The sequence below is a fragment of the Chiroxiphia lanceolata genome, chromosome 3 (genome assembly GCF_009829145.1).
Source record: "Chiroxiphia lanceolata isolate bChiLan1 chromosome 3, bChiLan1.pri, whole genome shotgun sequence".
Taxonomy (NCBI): Eukaryota; Metazoa; Chordata; class Aves; order Passeriformes; family Pipridae; genus Chiroxiphia; species Chiroxiphia lanceolata.
This window is the reverse complement of record NC_045639.1, coordinates 77144402-77160342: the sequence shown is the minus strand read 5'-3', so window position 1 is coordinate 77160342 and position 15941 is coordinate 77144402.

Genomic DNA, 15941 nt, shown 5'->3' with positions numbered 1-15941 from the left:
CAAAAAGCACACACCACTACCACCCCAAAAAACCCCAACCCCACAAAAACAAAAAAAGCCCTGCCTGTTTTTGGGAAAAGATTAAACACTTTTCTTAAAACCTATGGTCAAATCATGGCCTCTGATTTTAGAACAGCTTTGCATTTACATAGAAAAAGAATTACATGTCCAGTGACTGTCTTCCAATAGTATTTATAGTCACAAAGATCGACAAAAGGGCAAAGCTATAGTTTGAAAATTTTCTTAAAAATGCTTCAGCAGCATCTAAAACCTAGACCTTAAGTAATCTTGCCTGGGTCAAAAGGTACTACCCAGAGTACTGCAATAGAATCTATCATTGAAAATTATGTGGTTTTCTACCATCAGCTTCCTAAAATAAAACATCTCAAACACAGCAGCAATAAAAAATAGCTCTGAGTCCATACAGTTCCTCAGAACTGACAACATGTTTGCTGGATCATGTAAAAAATAGGACTAAATGATGAAAACAAATTTAAAGCTACCATATGACTCTAGTGGTAGCAAACTGGGTCTCAGACATTTGTGAATATTTGGAAGGATTGCAATTTGATTCTTATTTTACACCTCCAGTGACTTAAGATCTCATTGCCATTTTGTAACTGAAAACTAAGTCATAACTAAGCCCATATGAAGATGATGTCTACAGTTTACTTATAAAATCTCTGAACATTAATTTACCTGAACTAAACCTATTTAAACCTCAGAAGTAATAAGATAGGAGAGACAGGAAAATTCAAGTACCATTTTCATACCACGAAGTTCAGAATTACGTTACTTTCAGAATATAATTTATATTATATTCTAAATAGCAGGTTAAGAGAATAGAATTCATATATTAGCATAAACAGAATTAGAGCAATGACATGTACTATATTAATTATAACTTCAACAGAACTTGAGTTACAGAGGAAAATGAAGGTGTAGGAAAAATGCACAGTTCTTATATCTAGGGAGTGATTTGAACTATAATTAAAATCATGAACTAGAAATTAATACAGGAGTCAGGAAGATGATGAAAATTTTCAAATCACAGATTAATATAGGAAGCAGCAGGAGAAGCAGTGAATGAAAAACTGTTTATCTATAGAGAAAAATATGTCACTGGGACTATGCAAGTCCCAAGCCTCAAAAAGCAAGAGATCAAACAAGAGAATGAGAATGGGAAGTTCTAATGGTGGGATTTGCCTCAGCTAAATTAGTCATCTAAAATCTGGGCTACTCTATTAAGGTAATTATCAGGGTTCTTGCTAATGCTTACTGAAAATATAGGCTACAGAGTGGGCTGATCACCCTGTATTATTGTACTGGGGTGAATTACCCAGAAGAAGTTTATCTTTCTTTCCAACTGCATGTGGAGGGAGCCTGGACAACCCTGGAAAACTACACTTCTGCCTTCTACATAGCTAATATTTACGTCAGTTAATCCCTAAAAAAAAAATAAAAAAAAAACTTTTTTGCAAAGAATATTTTATTTTCAAGTATTTAGCCTTAATCTTTGCATGAAATAGAATTCAGCAGTTTAAATATCTGAGACACTTTAAATAAAACAAATCCTGTAAATCCACACCAAAACTTGAAATGAGTTCCACAATGAAACTAAAGGGACAATATTTGCCAAAACAACTAAAAATCATAGAATCATAGAATGGCTTGGGTTGGAAGGGAACTTAAAGCCTCTTTCAGGGGACTGGGGCACTTTTCACTGGACCAGGTTACTCGGAGCCCCATCCAACCAGGCCTTGAATGCTTCCAGGGATGGAGCATCCACAGCTTCTATTGGCAACCAGAGCTTACTCATCTTTACCATACTATGATGTCCAATCATGCAGTGTTTACTCAAACTAAAATCCTACTGAAAACTGTGATTTTTTTTTCTGCCTCTTGAGTGTATGACAACAGGTCTATAGAAAAGCCAGTAAAATTCAACTTCCTCTCTGGTAAGCTTATTAAAAATGGAATGTCCTAATTAAGAATCGTATAGGCTACTCTATGAAATCTACTGTGAGCAGTGAAAAGGACAATAATAACATCTCTTCACAGGTTCAATCTGTGAAATACAGTAACTGACTAACAATCTAGTTCCTTTTAAAGGTGTAGACAAGATATTCAGCTAAGGTATACTGATCTACATGATTTCCCTCAGCAAACCTTTATCAACTTTTATCAACCGAAATCTGATACTTTGTGTCTTCAGTGCCCATAAGTTCCTAATTTGTCTAATAAGGCACACAGCTCCTCTCACTCGGTAAAACATGAAATCTCTCTGCTCTTTTGCCACTGTTTCTCTAAACAAACACAGTAACAGCAAGAAAAAATATTCTGGTGCTGATTTTTTATTTTTATCTTTTTTCTAGATCCGTGAACTATAAAAGAAACAAATAATACATACAAAAAAAGTGATATGCTTTTTTTCCTAAGGAGTGAATCTCATTGAAAGATTAGAAATTATATTAAGTGCTGACTGCAGGGAAATGTGGAGTCGTTAGCTTCTGCAGAAACGAGGGTTTGTGTCTTTATGGTAGTTTTGTTTGATTTCTTCCTTCTGGTTTCTTTTCCTCATTTTATCTTATCATATCTAAATAAACCAAAGCAATACGCTGACTAATGAGCATCTCACTGAATACATCTATGTGAAAGAATAACTTCGAAACTATTCATTCGCTAAACATGTTCATTTTATTCACTTTAGACCATGTGTTTCTATGGTAAATTGAATCACACTACCGAGATGAAGGCAATTTAGTAAAGACCATTATTGGGTTTTTTTATTATTCTTGTTACAGAATTTGACTGAACTTGAAATCTGCGTTACTGCCTTGACAGTGAAGAGCACTGAAACGTTATTCTTGGTACAAAACATACCATTTGATACACCTATCTCTGTGTGCTTATATATAACTTATTCTATAACAATCATTTTATTTATCCCGCTAAATACATTTAGACACTGGTTGTTTGGTTGGTTGTTTTTGGTTTTTTCTCCTGAAGGCCATATTATATTTTATATTTAATGGTAATTTCACTGTTTTAACTAAGTTTCTTTTCTGCAAAACTCAAATTTAGAAAATTTTAGATAATAAAAGGAATATTTTTACATTTCTGTATATGTTTGCCAGGTGTAAAAACCTGTCTCTCACACTGAAATGATGATGTTTTCAAATTTAAAACTATTTTCCCCTTAAAAAGGACCTGTTCATGATTTCCCTATACACACTTTACCCAATATGGCCAATTAACATGATTTCGAAGCTCTCTTACACTGATATATCTATAACAGACAGACACAATAAAATGTGCAGCACTATCTTTTTGTAAGATTTTATGCAAATAAAGCTTAAAAACTTCGTAATATTAAATTAAGTAGTGTGTCACATCCAGAATCCACTCTCTAGATGTGTTAAATAAGGGTAGATCTGCTCTGGTGTCCAAACATAAAACCCAACAGCCAGGCTAAAGAGACAGATTGTAGGGAAGAGGAAAATAGGAAAGAACACTTGGCCCCATTCTCCTTGTATTACCAAGCAGGAAAAGAAAGCACAGAAGAGCTGTTCTGCAACAGAACCACATCTATTGACAAGCTGAGACTACTCCACCATTATCCTACTGTCTGTTTACTACCCTCTAAAAGGTTGAGAATATTTTAGAATAAAAAAATAACATCAACTTTTTCTTTTTCTACTATTAGCTTTAGGCCCGCCAAACAGAATTTAAGAGATTTTTAGGACTCTTACTTTGTTCTGAGATACTTGGTTGAAGAGATTTGATGGCAAAATATACCAGTTGTTGCCATTGCGATGAAAGAAAAAGGCAGTAATTACAGGTTTGGGAACAGTTGTGCATTACCCTGTTTGTATTTTACCAGACATCTCTGCTATGTAGTCTCTGAATGTTAGTGCCCTGTGAGAGACAGTGTCCTTGAATTTGTTTGAGAGATTTGATTGTTATCTGTGCCAACACAAAACATAGAAGCATCTATTTTACACATTGTTTAAAAGCTCTTTCTCAAGAAAGAGTATTAGAGTTCTATCTTTTAAAAGATACTGCTTTCCAAAATCTGTTGTAGTACACTCACTATAATGGAACAGTTCGGCATTAAAACAACTTAGTAGAATTAAAAATAAGTTTTTAGGCTACAATGTGGCTTGAAGTATTTGAAAGTCTGAGCAAAAGGGATTTTTCTCTTTTTTTTTAATTTGAAAAAAAATTCATTTCTTTCTTGTGATAGTTTACGGAAACAGATTGAATATGTGGCAGAGCATCTGTCACTGCTCCTTAGTATAAACAGAAAAATGAAGTTAGTCACTTATTGATAAGATGCTTTTAATTTCAATAATGTTCATACTTTTATGAAAAACATGTTTGTATTTTACTGCAAAAATATTGTAAGCAGTTTTCTAAATCAATCATTTGAACACCACATTTAATCATTATATAATTATGGCTTCCTCATGTATAAAAATGAGTGATAAAAAGTAAGATTCATCTCACCTCTACTGTCACTCAAAGTTATTTCAAGTAAGAGGCTCTCTTTCTCTCTGGTTAAAGGAGAAAAACAAACATATTCATAATATTTGTCAGACATCTATATTAAATATCTATTGTAGGATGGAATTTAGTTGCAGAATAATATTAGAAAGCGTTGGCTATTTCCAACAAAAGAAGCCAAGTCCTGTCCCTAATAAAGTCAGCTGGAAGTATGGATTTGATATATATATCTTTGATTGATTCAAATTCTCCAGAGGTTCAGTGTCAGGGCTTCTTATAACAGGAGCAGCTTCCAAGATTATTTTACCAAAATCAGGTCCACAACCGCGGAAAATTTTAGTACAGGAAAAGGACAGAAGAATAGTTAGGAAAATGAGGACAGATGACCTATAATAAATCAGGTATTATTCATTTACAGTTGGCTGACATGTCATGACATATGGAAATACACATTATATCCTAAACCATTCTGAAAATCCAGATTTCCTTTTAATGAGAGTGATACCTGCAAAATTGTGAAACATTTGGTCAAAGCAGGACACTGAAATTTAATAACTTTCTTTAGTAGCAAACCCCTGCAAAACTGTGTAGTTTCTACACTGGACAACTCAGGAATTCAAATAACATTACAATAATGATAATTAGGTTTCATAATTCTTTTACACCTATTTCATGCAGTTACAAATTTACACTAATAGGTAAACTTGTTCCCTAAATTTTGATATGCACAGCTAAACAGAGTATTAATGTGTTGACTGTTACCAAGTCAATCATTTTCATTTGAAATCCCACCGTGCTTATTACACTTAATAACCGACAAGCAAAGTAACAGCAAATTCTGAAGTTTACAAAATTGTTTTACTTAATCCAAACCAGAGGAGTAAGCAAAATGTTAGAGAGAACTAAACAAATGAAGAGAAGGGAGAGATAATATTCTGAATAAATAAGTGTGAAATAATTTATATATTAAGAAAATCTTAAATTACTTGCTTACCTCTGTCTCAAGAAAAGAACCCTTAGTCATTGCAGTAAGTTGGAGATATTTGCTTAATTTACAACTTAGTCAGAAAGCAAACAAACCACTAAGCTGCATAAGAAGTAATATCATGAATAGCAGAGTTTCAAAGTTCTTTTGTATAAATAAATACTTATATTCATTATATCTGGAACACTACATGTATGCACTACATCATGGTGCTAGGAGATAAATTAGCACAAGATCTTAGCTTTTATGTATTATTCCAGCTTCTACCAGACTTCAAAAAATCAAGGAAGACTCTATGCACAGATGAATGGAATAGGTTGCCAACATCAAAATAAGACAGCTCAGGATGAAGGTGAGTGTTACCTAAATGTCTTGTTTCCTGTCCCAAGAAGGTCTATTTTTTACTGTTTACTTACTTCAAAAATTTACGTGGAAAAGAGAAGCTTTGAGAGAATGTCCAAGATCATGGAAGATAATAGTTCGAAGGAAGATTGAACAGACTGACTTTTTTTACAAAAAAAATTCAAAGAAAGAGCCATGGTGTAAGCATATTAAACTGGTCTTACACCACAATTAAACAGGCAGCATAACGATAATAAAAGAATTGGACATTTTAAAATTCAGTAGGAGAAAATATTTCTTCACATAATGTGTAATTAAGCTGTGGGATTCACTTTCAGCATTTTAAAAATACTAAGAAGGAAACTAAGAATGAATTACCAAGTCCTTTGCCTCAAGATGTAAGCTGAATGCTTACTATGAGAGATCACTTTAGTGAAATGTTATGTAATTTGTAAGAATATCTGGTTAGTGTATACTCAGCATAAGAGTCTGCATAAGAGCATAACACTGTGAAGGGAGTATAAGAGCATAAGATACTAGAAGGGAGAGAAGGAAAAAATTAAACACTTTCTGTGTGAAAAAAAAAATGCTTTTAAACTACCAAACTTGTATGAACAAAAAAAATGCATGGTATTGTGTAAAAAATATTCACAATAAACAAGAAATTATATTGACTCAATTTTGCTTTTTATAATAAATAAAAAGAACATAAGAACAGTTTGAGCTTAATATTTGTACCATCCTTACCTATAAACTTCCCAGTTCCATTTCACTGTAACAATCAGCCTGTAACAAAGAGATTGTATTTACTATGGTAAGTACCATGCATAAGCATCGTGAATCATAGAAGTTATTTTTCAAATTTAATGTTATGTAGGTAGTAGTTTCCGTGGTCATAAAATTGAGTTAACTTAAGAGAGACCTATAAAAATTAGATTGTGTACATCAAACACTGGGCTGAAATGTTGCACTGAAATCCATTCCAGTAGCCTGTGTAACTGTGTATATTTAGAACATTGGTTCAATTCACTTTGGAATAAATACTTGAGTGTGAAAAGAACTGTGATTTTACAGGAATAAAAAATAAAAAAAAAATAATAGAGATTTTAATGCTTCTCTCTCTCTTTTTTTTTTTTTTGGGGGGGGTAATGCATTCTATGTCCCTGGAATACCATGTTCCAGTTCAGCTAAGCACTTGGGAAAATCACCATTTATTTCTGTAGTTTTTAGGCACATTCTTAAGTTACATACTGATTGATCACCAAAGAGCAGAGCACTATCAGGACTATATAAACAGTTCCTTTTAAATGACCAAAGGTAAGTTTTCAGAGAAAGATTTCCATATGCACATAACAACAGGTGCAAAAGTAGTAGCTGCATCAGGGAAATATGGTAATATATTTATACCATTCTTTACCCCAATACCTACTACCTCCCATGATATTATAAATATGTTAAACATGTTTTAATTGCCTGATTTACCTCATTAGTGAAGAACAAAACTCTTTCAAAAATGTATGAACAGCTATTAAAAAAAACCCAACCAAACAAATATGAGTCAATAGTGAAGACAACTGTCCAGCACTAACAGATTAACAGCTATGGGGTGGAGGTGGGTTTTTCTGTTTGTTATGGATTTGTGTTTTTTGGGGGGGATGAGTGTCCTAAAACATTTTAGTCCTTATTAGAAGTCTGTATACTGGAAGGTACAATATGATACAAGTCATGAATGGCAACTTTAGTCTTCAATCCAGCCACCAAATGACCACAGAGGGAAATATAAGAGTTATTTGCTCTAATCTTTGATTTCTTTGCTAAGATCACTTAAATATTACTATTTTTGATTATATAAAATGGGCATTTTTGCTTTTTTAACTTGAGAACAAACAAAAATTCTAGAAGACAGTCAGCAAGTTTGAAATAGCAAGTGCTTATCGAGATGTAGAAATACTGATTGCTATAATATCATAAATGCAGTCTTAGACCTTGACATATATATAGTCCACCCTGTATGTCTCTTTCAAAATACACAGCCACCTTACAGCTGCAAAATAATTGCCACCAACTACTATAAAATAGTTCATCATAAACTAAACCACACTAAAACATCTAAATATCATGTAAAATGCTCTTTACTCTATTGTTCAACCCATCAATTACACAAGTCCTCAGTATCTTCTGCTTTTGAAAGACAAACTGTAAATTGTAAACACCACCCACTTTATCTTTGGTCATCCTCAAAGATAGCAATGCTTTTACAGCTGGAACACGTTTAATCTGAAACACTAGAAAACTACTTTTTTTTCATATATGGATAGCTGAGACATCATTTCTTGTGCAAGTAGTGAGATTTACTAATTGCTGGTTGTCTCTTCATCTCCCTTTACTTCTACAATTGTCACTCTCCTAATGTACATAAAGGTTTAACAGGAAACAAGACATTCAAATGTTCAAGCTGAGTCTACCCAGACTTTTTCTTAATATAAGGCCTTCAAAGACAATTTGGAGGCGTATAAAATGGAAAAAGCACATTTTTTTGAATAAAAATAAAAGACTACATGTTGTGGGTTATCCTTGCCTAGGGGCTAAAAGCCTACCCTGTCATTCTCTCACTTCTGCTCCTCAATAGGAAGAGATGGAGCAAATAGCATAAGAAAGTCTATGAGTGGAGGTAATGACAGGGAGATCACTTACCAATTACTATTATAGGCAAAACAGACTCCATTAATTTATTGCCAAGTAAACTATATTTAAGTGGAGAGAAATAAAATAGAATATTAAAGCAACTCCTTTTCTCTGCCCTCTCCCATCCCAATTTCATTCCTGCCTCAGCTCATACCCAACTCCTGAGCTGTGCAAAGGAGATGGAGGTCACTCAGTTCATAGCAACTCCTCTCAGCCTCTCCTTCCGGCTTACACTTCTTTCCTACTCCCACTTGTTCTCTCTGCAGGACATACTTCCTTCAGGGAATGTGCCAGCTGCTCCAGCATGGTCCTCCCTGGGCTGCAATATATATCTGCTTCACTGTGGTCCTTCCCATGGGCTGCAGGGGAAACCCTCCTCTGGTACTTGGAGCACCTCCTACCCTACTTCTCTCACTTTGGGGTTCATATTTCTGTTTCTCACTTTTTTCCCCCTCCTCCTCCGTCTTCTCATTAATCACTACTCCTTCTTAAAGACACTTTCCCTGAGGCACCACCAGCTGGGTTCTGGGGATAGAACTCAGGTTTTAAATAGCAAAAGATGTTTTTTGGGGACTTTGATTCATGATAAAAAGTGGTCACCATCTCTGGAACTGTTCAAAAGGCATCTCTATGTGCCACTTAGGGATATGGTTTAGAGATGATTATGATGGGGCTAGGTTGAGGGTTGGAATAGATAATCAAGAAGGTGTCTTCCAACCATGATGATTCCGTGATTCTGTGAAAAAGTTGATAGATTGTGGCAGTCTGAAAATGTGTGATTAATAAGGAAATCGTAGATTTTGCATGTGAATTGTTGTATGGTATTGTGTTCTATTTATAATGTATGTATGTTCTGTTCCTTCATTGGTTGATATTTGATGCAGTACCATATATGGTTATGTTCAGCCCCTGTCTCCTATGATTGGTTGTAATTTGCATGCTCCGCCTAAACCCAACCTTCTGTTTCAGTGCCTTCCCTACCCATGTTATTTAAGGGTGGAGCCATTTTGTGCAGTGTTCTTTTATGGTCTTTTTTTTCCTCCCTTTAAGCCATTCAGTTGCACCCTACTTTTATAATAAAGTCACCTTACCAGTTGCACCCCGAAAGGTTGTGGAGGTGTTCAAAAGGCTTCTCTATGTGCCACTTAGGGATATGGTTTAGAGGTGATTATGATGGAGCTAGGTTGAGGGTTGGAATAGATTATCAAGATGAAGATAATCTGTGATCTTCCAACAGAATCTTCCAACAATGAAGATTCTGTGATTCTGTGAAAAAGTTGATAGATTTTTTCAGAAACTTGAAACAACTCATGTTTGAAATGCAACCCTAGTATTCAGTAACATAGGTAGTTGAACTAATTCTCCTAGTTTATACTCTGTGATAGTTTTAGTCTAGGCCTTCCTGGAGACCAGTTTGTAACCAGGGAAGTACCCTATGTTCCCAGTATTCCATGCTATTCTTTACGTAAGCAGAGGTATAAATAAGAAGGAGAGAGAAGGCTCTTCCCTTTTCTCTTCCGGGGGACTCAAGTATGGCAGGTCCCTGTGGTTGGTCTCGCTCATCTGGGAGTTGAGGCCTACGGGGCCTGTTGTTTTTGCTGATTCCGGGAGGCAGAGGGTGCTGGCGGTGCTTGGGGCAATTCTGCTATCTCAAGGAGAGTAGTAAGATTTTCTTTTGCTAGTTTTTATTGATTGTGCATACCTGCTTGGGGTTTCTTTTGTGGTTTTGTCCCTTTTTCCCCTTTCCCTTTTGGGGTGTTTGGGGTTCTTTTTTATGTGTACGTAGTATTTTAACTATATATAACTGCGATATATGTAAAAATATATATATTGATATAATTCAGTTGGTTTCAGGGTTTTTTTCAATTTCTATAGTTTTTTTTTTCCTTTACCCAAAGGGGAGGGGAGGGGAAAAGGTTTTCAGTATAGTCTCGGGGACTTGGTAGGGAACCAGGTCCAAAATTACTCATACTCTCAGTCACATTTGACTAATTTAAAGTTAGAGAGGAAAAGAGCTGCTGATAATTCAAATTTGTAACTATTTGGTCCAGTCTTAAGCTGTTTCAGGGGAGGTTTAGGTTAGACATTTAGAAAGAAATTCTTTACAGAGAGAGTGATCAGACATTGGAATGGGCTGCCCAGGGAGGTCATGAAGTCACCATCCCTGGTGATATTTAAGGAGAGGCTGGACGTGGCACTTAGTACCATGACAGGGTGGTGTTGGGTCATGGGGTTGGATTCCATGATCTCAGAGGTCTTTTCCAACCTGGTTGATTCTGTGATTCTGTGATTTATCACTATTTAAAAATGCTATTCTTTTTTTTTATTAAAAAATGTGATTTTAAAAAACGCTTAACATAAACATTAATTCATGTAGTTACCAAGCACTTCTCTAGAAATGTTATAATAGTGGAAAGACTAGTATCCCATAGTATTTCTGAAGATATGAGTCTGAATTTCCCTCAGGAACCATGATGCGAGCTTCCCCCTGTCGACACTATAAATATTTTTCAGCCATTTTGTCTGGAGAATCAAAACTACTAGATACATTAGTAATTATCTCATTTTATTCCACAGTGGCTAGAGAACATAGCATTCCTTAATCATACAAGTTCTATTTTTGATTTACATACTCTGCTGAACAAAGTCTTTTGGCTTTGCAGGTCTATGAGGGTATTTTTTGTTCTTCTGTTGTTCTACACAAAAAATAATCAGTACTGGAATCCTTCAGTCAGCACAAGTGGCTTGAACAAATACCAAAACATGTTAAATACAGCAGAAATACACTATACTGTATATATTACAAAGTTAGTCTGAAGCTTTATTTTTTTCTCTCTGCAAATAGAGTCTATAAAACAAGCCACACTCAGAACCCTGAGGCAGATCAATTATGGCCATAAAATTGTTTTGCTATTTTATTTCCTTGCTAGAAGAGAGGAAGAATTTCTGATTGATGATGTTTTCTGATGTATGATTAATTACATACAGTGATAAAGAGACAAAGTTATTAGCTGGGGAACAGAAATATGTTGAAAATATAACAATAAAGCAGTAAGAGATAATCTGTAATAGAAAGATTATGGTGACATTTTCCACCCTATTGTGATTACAGAAAAATAAAAAATTTGGGCCGTAAATGACAAGTTTATATGGTGCAACAACCACGAATCTCAGTAAGCTTCTGTGCAAATTCTGTCTTACGGAACAAAGTGTTATACAACAATGGGACTGTAGTTGTTTTGCAACATGCTGCAGTCTGAGCCATCCCTGGACATTGAGGCATCTAATATTTCTACATTATGGAAGGAAGGAATTTTCAGTATTCAAGAAAGGGATATCAATAATGACCAAGGAAACAGCTTCTGAGATGTACAATTCTAAATGTAGGTATCACTAAACATGGTGATTCAGTGAATAATATTTATAATATTTATAATAGTAAATGGATTCATTTACTAAGACCAGCTGGTACAAAACTGTCAGTATCTGTGAGTAACTCTCTTTTCTTCCAGAACAGAGTGACTGCATAAAAACTGCTTAATGGGAATGATTCCTAGAATACCCCAATTTTTCGGAGAAATTTTAGAATAAATTTGAGAGGATCCATTCTAACAGATTATTACTATGAACAATCACAATTCAGTGCAATTGAACATTTCAAGGTAATATTTATTTTAACATACGTAGATTTAGAATCAAAAAGTATACTGAGTCAACTGAGGCTAATGTCCAATACTACAGAAAGTGACAGAGAAGCTATAGAAAGAAATAGAGGGAAAATTTCTATAGATTTATTTCCAGTCAGTGGGGAAGGGTAACTTGAAGAACTGAAAGAGCTTGGGAGTGATTTTCAAAAACTGTTATGATTCTTGAAGAAAATATCAGGAAAATTTTTCTCAGCAAATGAATTCCAATTCATATGAGATACTGCAAGTGAAGCAAGTCAAAGGGAGAAAAAGGTATAATGAGGAACTGACATTTACGAAAAGAAATTACTTCTAGGGCACTCATGTAAACTATGACAGCTAAGAGATGTAGCAAGTGACCTACTTGAATAAATCTGATACTTTTCATTGATTCAAAAGCAAGGGGAAAGCACTGCAAAGAGTGAATGAAAAAACAAGCCAACCAAGCTCCTTGCAACCAACTGGAATGCAATTTGACAAACATGAAATGGGACCCAAATAGGAAGAGACTTCCAAAGTATCAGGAATCAACTCCACAGCAATAACAGTAAAAATAAAAGCAAGGCAGTAATTGGTCACTACTCAACAAAGGGGAACACTTGATAACAAACAGCTGGCCTAAGTATAATTTAGGATACATTTACCCAGTTGAAAATAACAACTTCAATCAATACAAACAACAAATGCTGAGCTCTTCTATCAGAAAATTAAAATGGAATATAAGAGCATACTTATTTTTTTCAGACTTTCTGAATCTGATGGATTTCACAATGGGGTAATGTAAAGATAGCTGAAATTACACCAGTTAATCTTGAATTAGTGGAGGTTGGTGAATGGGAGAAAAGACCAGAAACAGGAAAAATGCTGTTCTGATCTTCAGCAAACCAAAGGAGACTACTTCAAAGATTAAATATTCTAGTTTCAAAAGAATTCCGAAACAAATAACCAAATAGCCAATTTGTAAATATGAGGAAGCTAACAATCAGCTAATGTATTTATATCAAGCCAAACCAGGTTAAGCAAAGTACATTTCTTACTACAACTGACTAATAGATATTGTGGGTAGGAAATAAGTCGTAAGGATATGCGTCTTGACTATAGAATGGATTTTCATAGTGATTAATATGACAGTATTGTAAGCAAGCTAGGGAAGAAGGATTCTGGAACAAGTGTAAGATCTTCCACAGGCACGATACACTAATGCAGAAGAAGGACTATATTATATATAATTTGTATGTAATTTATTTAAAAATTGTAGTGATTATTCTAAGAAAAAGGAGGAAGGATAAATACTACTTAGGTACAAAAAAAGCTGTTGCAGATGAAGAAGCTGTCTCTTTCTTTTTTCCATAGTGGATATGAGATCTAGTCGACTGTAGCACAAAAGATTCAGGAAAAGTCTTGGTGAAATGCAACAGTGTTTTGGAATAGAAAGTCAGACCCATGGACAGCAGGACAGAAAAAGACCAGGCAGGGCCATCATTGCCACTGGTGGGCTTTAAAAACAGAGAATGTGAAGGTCTGCCAGGAAAGGAATAGGAACAGTTTATACTGATTTGAGGGAGGAGCTAGATAAGATCAAATTTAGCACCATACACTTCAATTTTCCTATGATCACTCCCTCACCAATGTCTGTTCGCACAGACCAAAACTTCATGTTCTTTGGTGGGTGTGGTACGTTCAGTTATGAACATTTCTCTAGAAAAAGACAGATATAGCAGCCTCAAAGATATGACAGAAGGATTTGTAATCTGACACAGACATGCTGCATCCTTTATGCTTAACCTTAGGGCTGTGAGGTACACAATAACTCACTGCAAAGGTCATATGCCATTGAAAGTAAGGCAGAACTTATCTGTGAAACAGAACACCTCATTTCAAGTTTGGAATTCCCTTGTTTATTTGACCCTGTTTGTAAAATACAGGTGATTATATTTTCTTATTTCTTGAGCATTTGTGTTGGGCACGATGAACTTAATTCAGCCAAGTAACACAAAAAAAGGATTTGATTTGAAAACATACATTAAACAAAAAGTTAAAGTAGAAAGGCTGTCAAAATAGAAAGAAAATCTATGTTTCTTCTTCCTTTTCATCATTATTGGGTTTGTATGTTCTTGCAAAAAAATGACAAACCAATAAGATCAAAGCATATTCAGCCAACTAAAAAGAATTTTAATTTTATTAAGCTTTGGAAACAGAGTAATTTATGATACCTTTAAACATTTATGAAAAGACAAACCAGCTTGACATTGGCTTTGCAGTCATGCAGCTAAAATGAATAAAAGTGCCCTGGGTGACAGAAGATCCGAAAATAAAAAAAATAAATGCAATTCTCTAAATTGAAGGTGGTGTTCTATCTTGAGGGATGTTGAGATTACAAAATCAAACAAGTTTGGAAACCTATAAGATTCCTCCTTCTGTATTGTCCAGAAGTGTGACTGTCTCCAGAATCTGGCATCCTTATAGTCTGATTCAGTCACTCAGTCCCTCCAGTAGTGAATCTAAGTGTATACCTGATAAGTAGTTTACACTATTTACAATATATATGTATATATATATTATACATATATATCATGGCTGGGCTTCGCGAACGAAGATTTGGGAAGGGCTCTACCCATGTTTGTTGCAAGTGTGTTGGTGGCTGAAAAGGCCAATACGAGATAGGCATGTCCAGTTGCAAAAGGTACAACAGAAAGGCTCCTTAGGTGGTATATTCTGCAAGGCACGATTCTTTCTGCGTTGTCTTTTCTCCTCAAGGGTGATCCTGCGTGCGTTCTCAAAAGCATCAGCAGTGTTATAGATGGCGTGTCTCCAGGTCTCCCGATTGTAGGCCAGAGTAGACCAGTTATGGTGATCAATATGGCCAAGGCTGAGATGTTGTTTCAGGGAGTCCTCATATCTTTTCTTCGGGGCTCCTCTCATGCGGCAGCCGGTGGCAAGTTCACCATAAAGCAAGATCTTAGGGAGGCAGTGGTCCTTCATCCTGGAGACCTGCCGTGCCCAACGCAGCTGTGTTCTCGGTAACATGGCCTCAATACTTGTGATTGCTGCTTGTTCAAGAACAGATCTGTTGGTCACATAATCTGACCACATATATATGTGTGTGTATATATATACATATATATATATTATACATATATATGTATGTATATAGAGATATATATATGTATATATATATATACACACACACACAGATCTGGCCACAGATCACAGGCAGACCCTCTGAGCACTCACATGAACACCGAGGGCATCAATGGTGTCATTGTCCTTCCCTCTCTGACTGAGCAAGGTGGAGTTCTGACAGTGCAAAAATATTTATATGAATATGTAAAAGGTGAGTCCACTCAGTACCTGGTCTCAGACAGTCATTCTGCCCAATAGCTGTCCCATGATCCCGGTCTACCTAGTTTCTGGCATCTGGTATACAATCCCCCAAGGCCTCAGCCCCACTCCAGTGTCTGGTACAGACCCCTTCACTTGCACACACCCACTCTGGTCCCACAGCCAACCTACCTCTCACCCTTAGGGACAGAGGTACTTACCCCACCCAGAGGTGTCCCTTAGAAGCCCACTCACCTCCTGCCTCCCAGGCCACTTGACCTACTTGCTGGTTAATCCAGATTTATCTTTGCTATTGTTCACACACTCACTTGAGCATCTGCACTCACGTTCTTATAAAGTATCATTGGAAAATAGAAGAAGATAAAAGGAAGATAGGGCAACCTGAGGTGATCAGG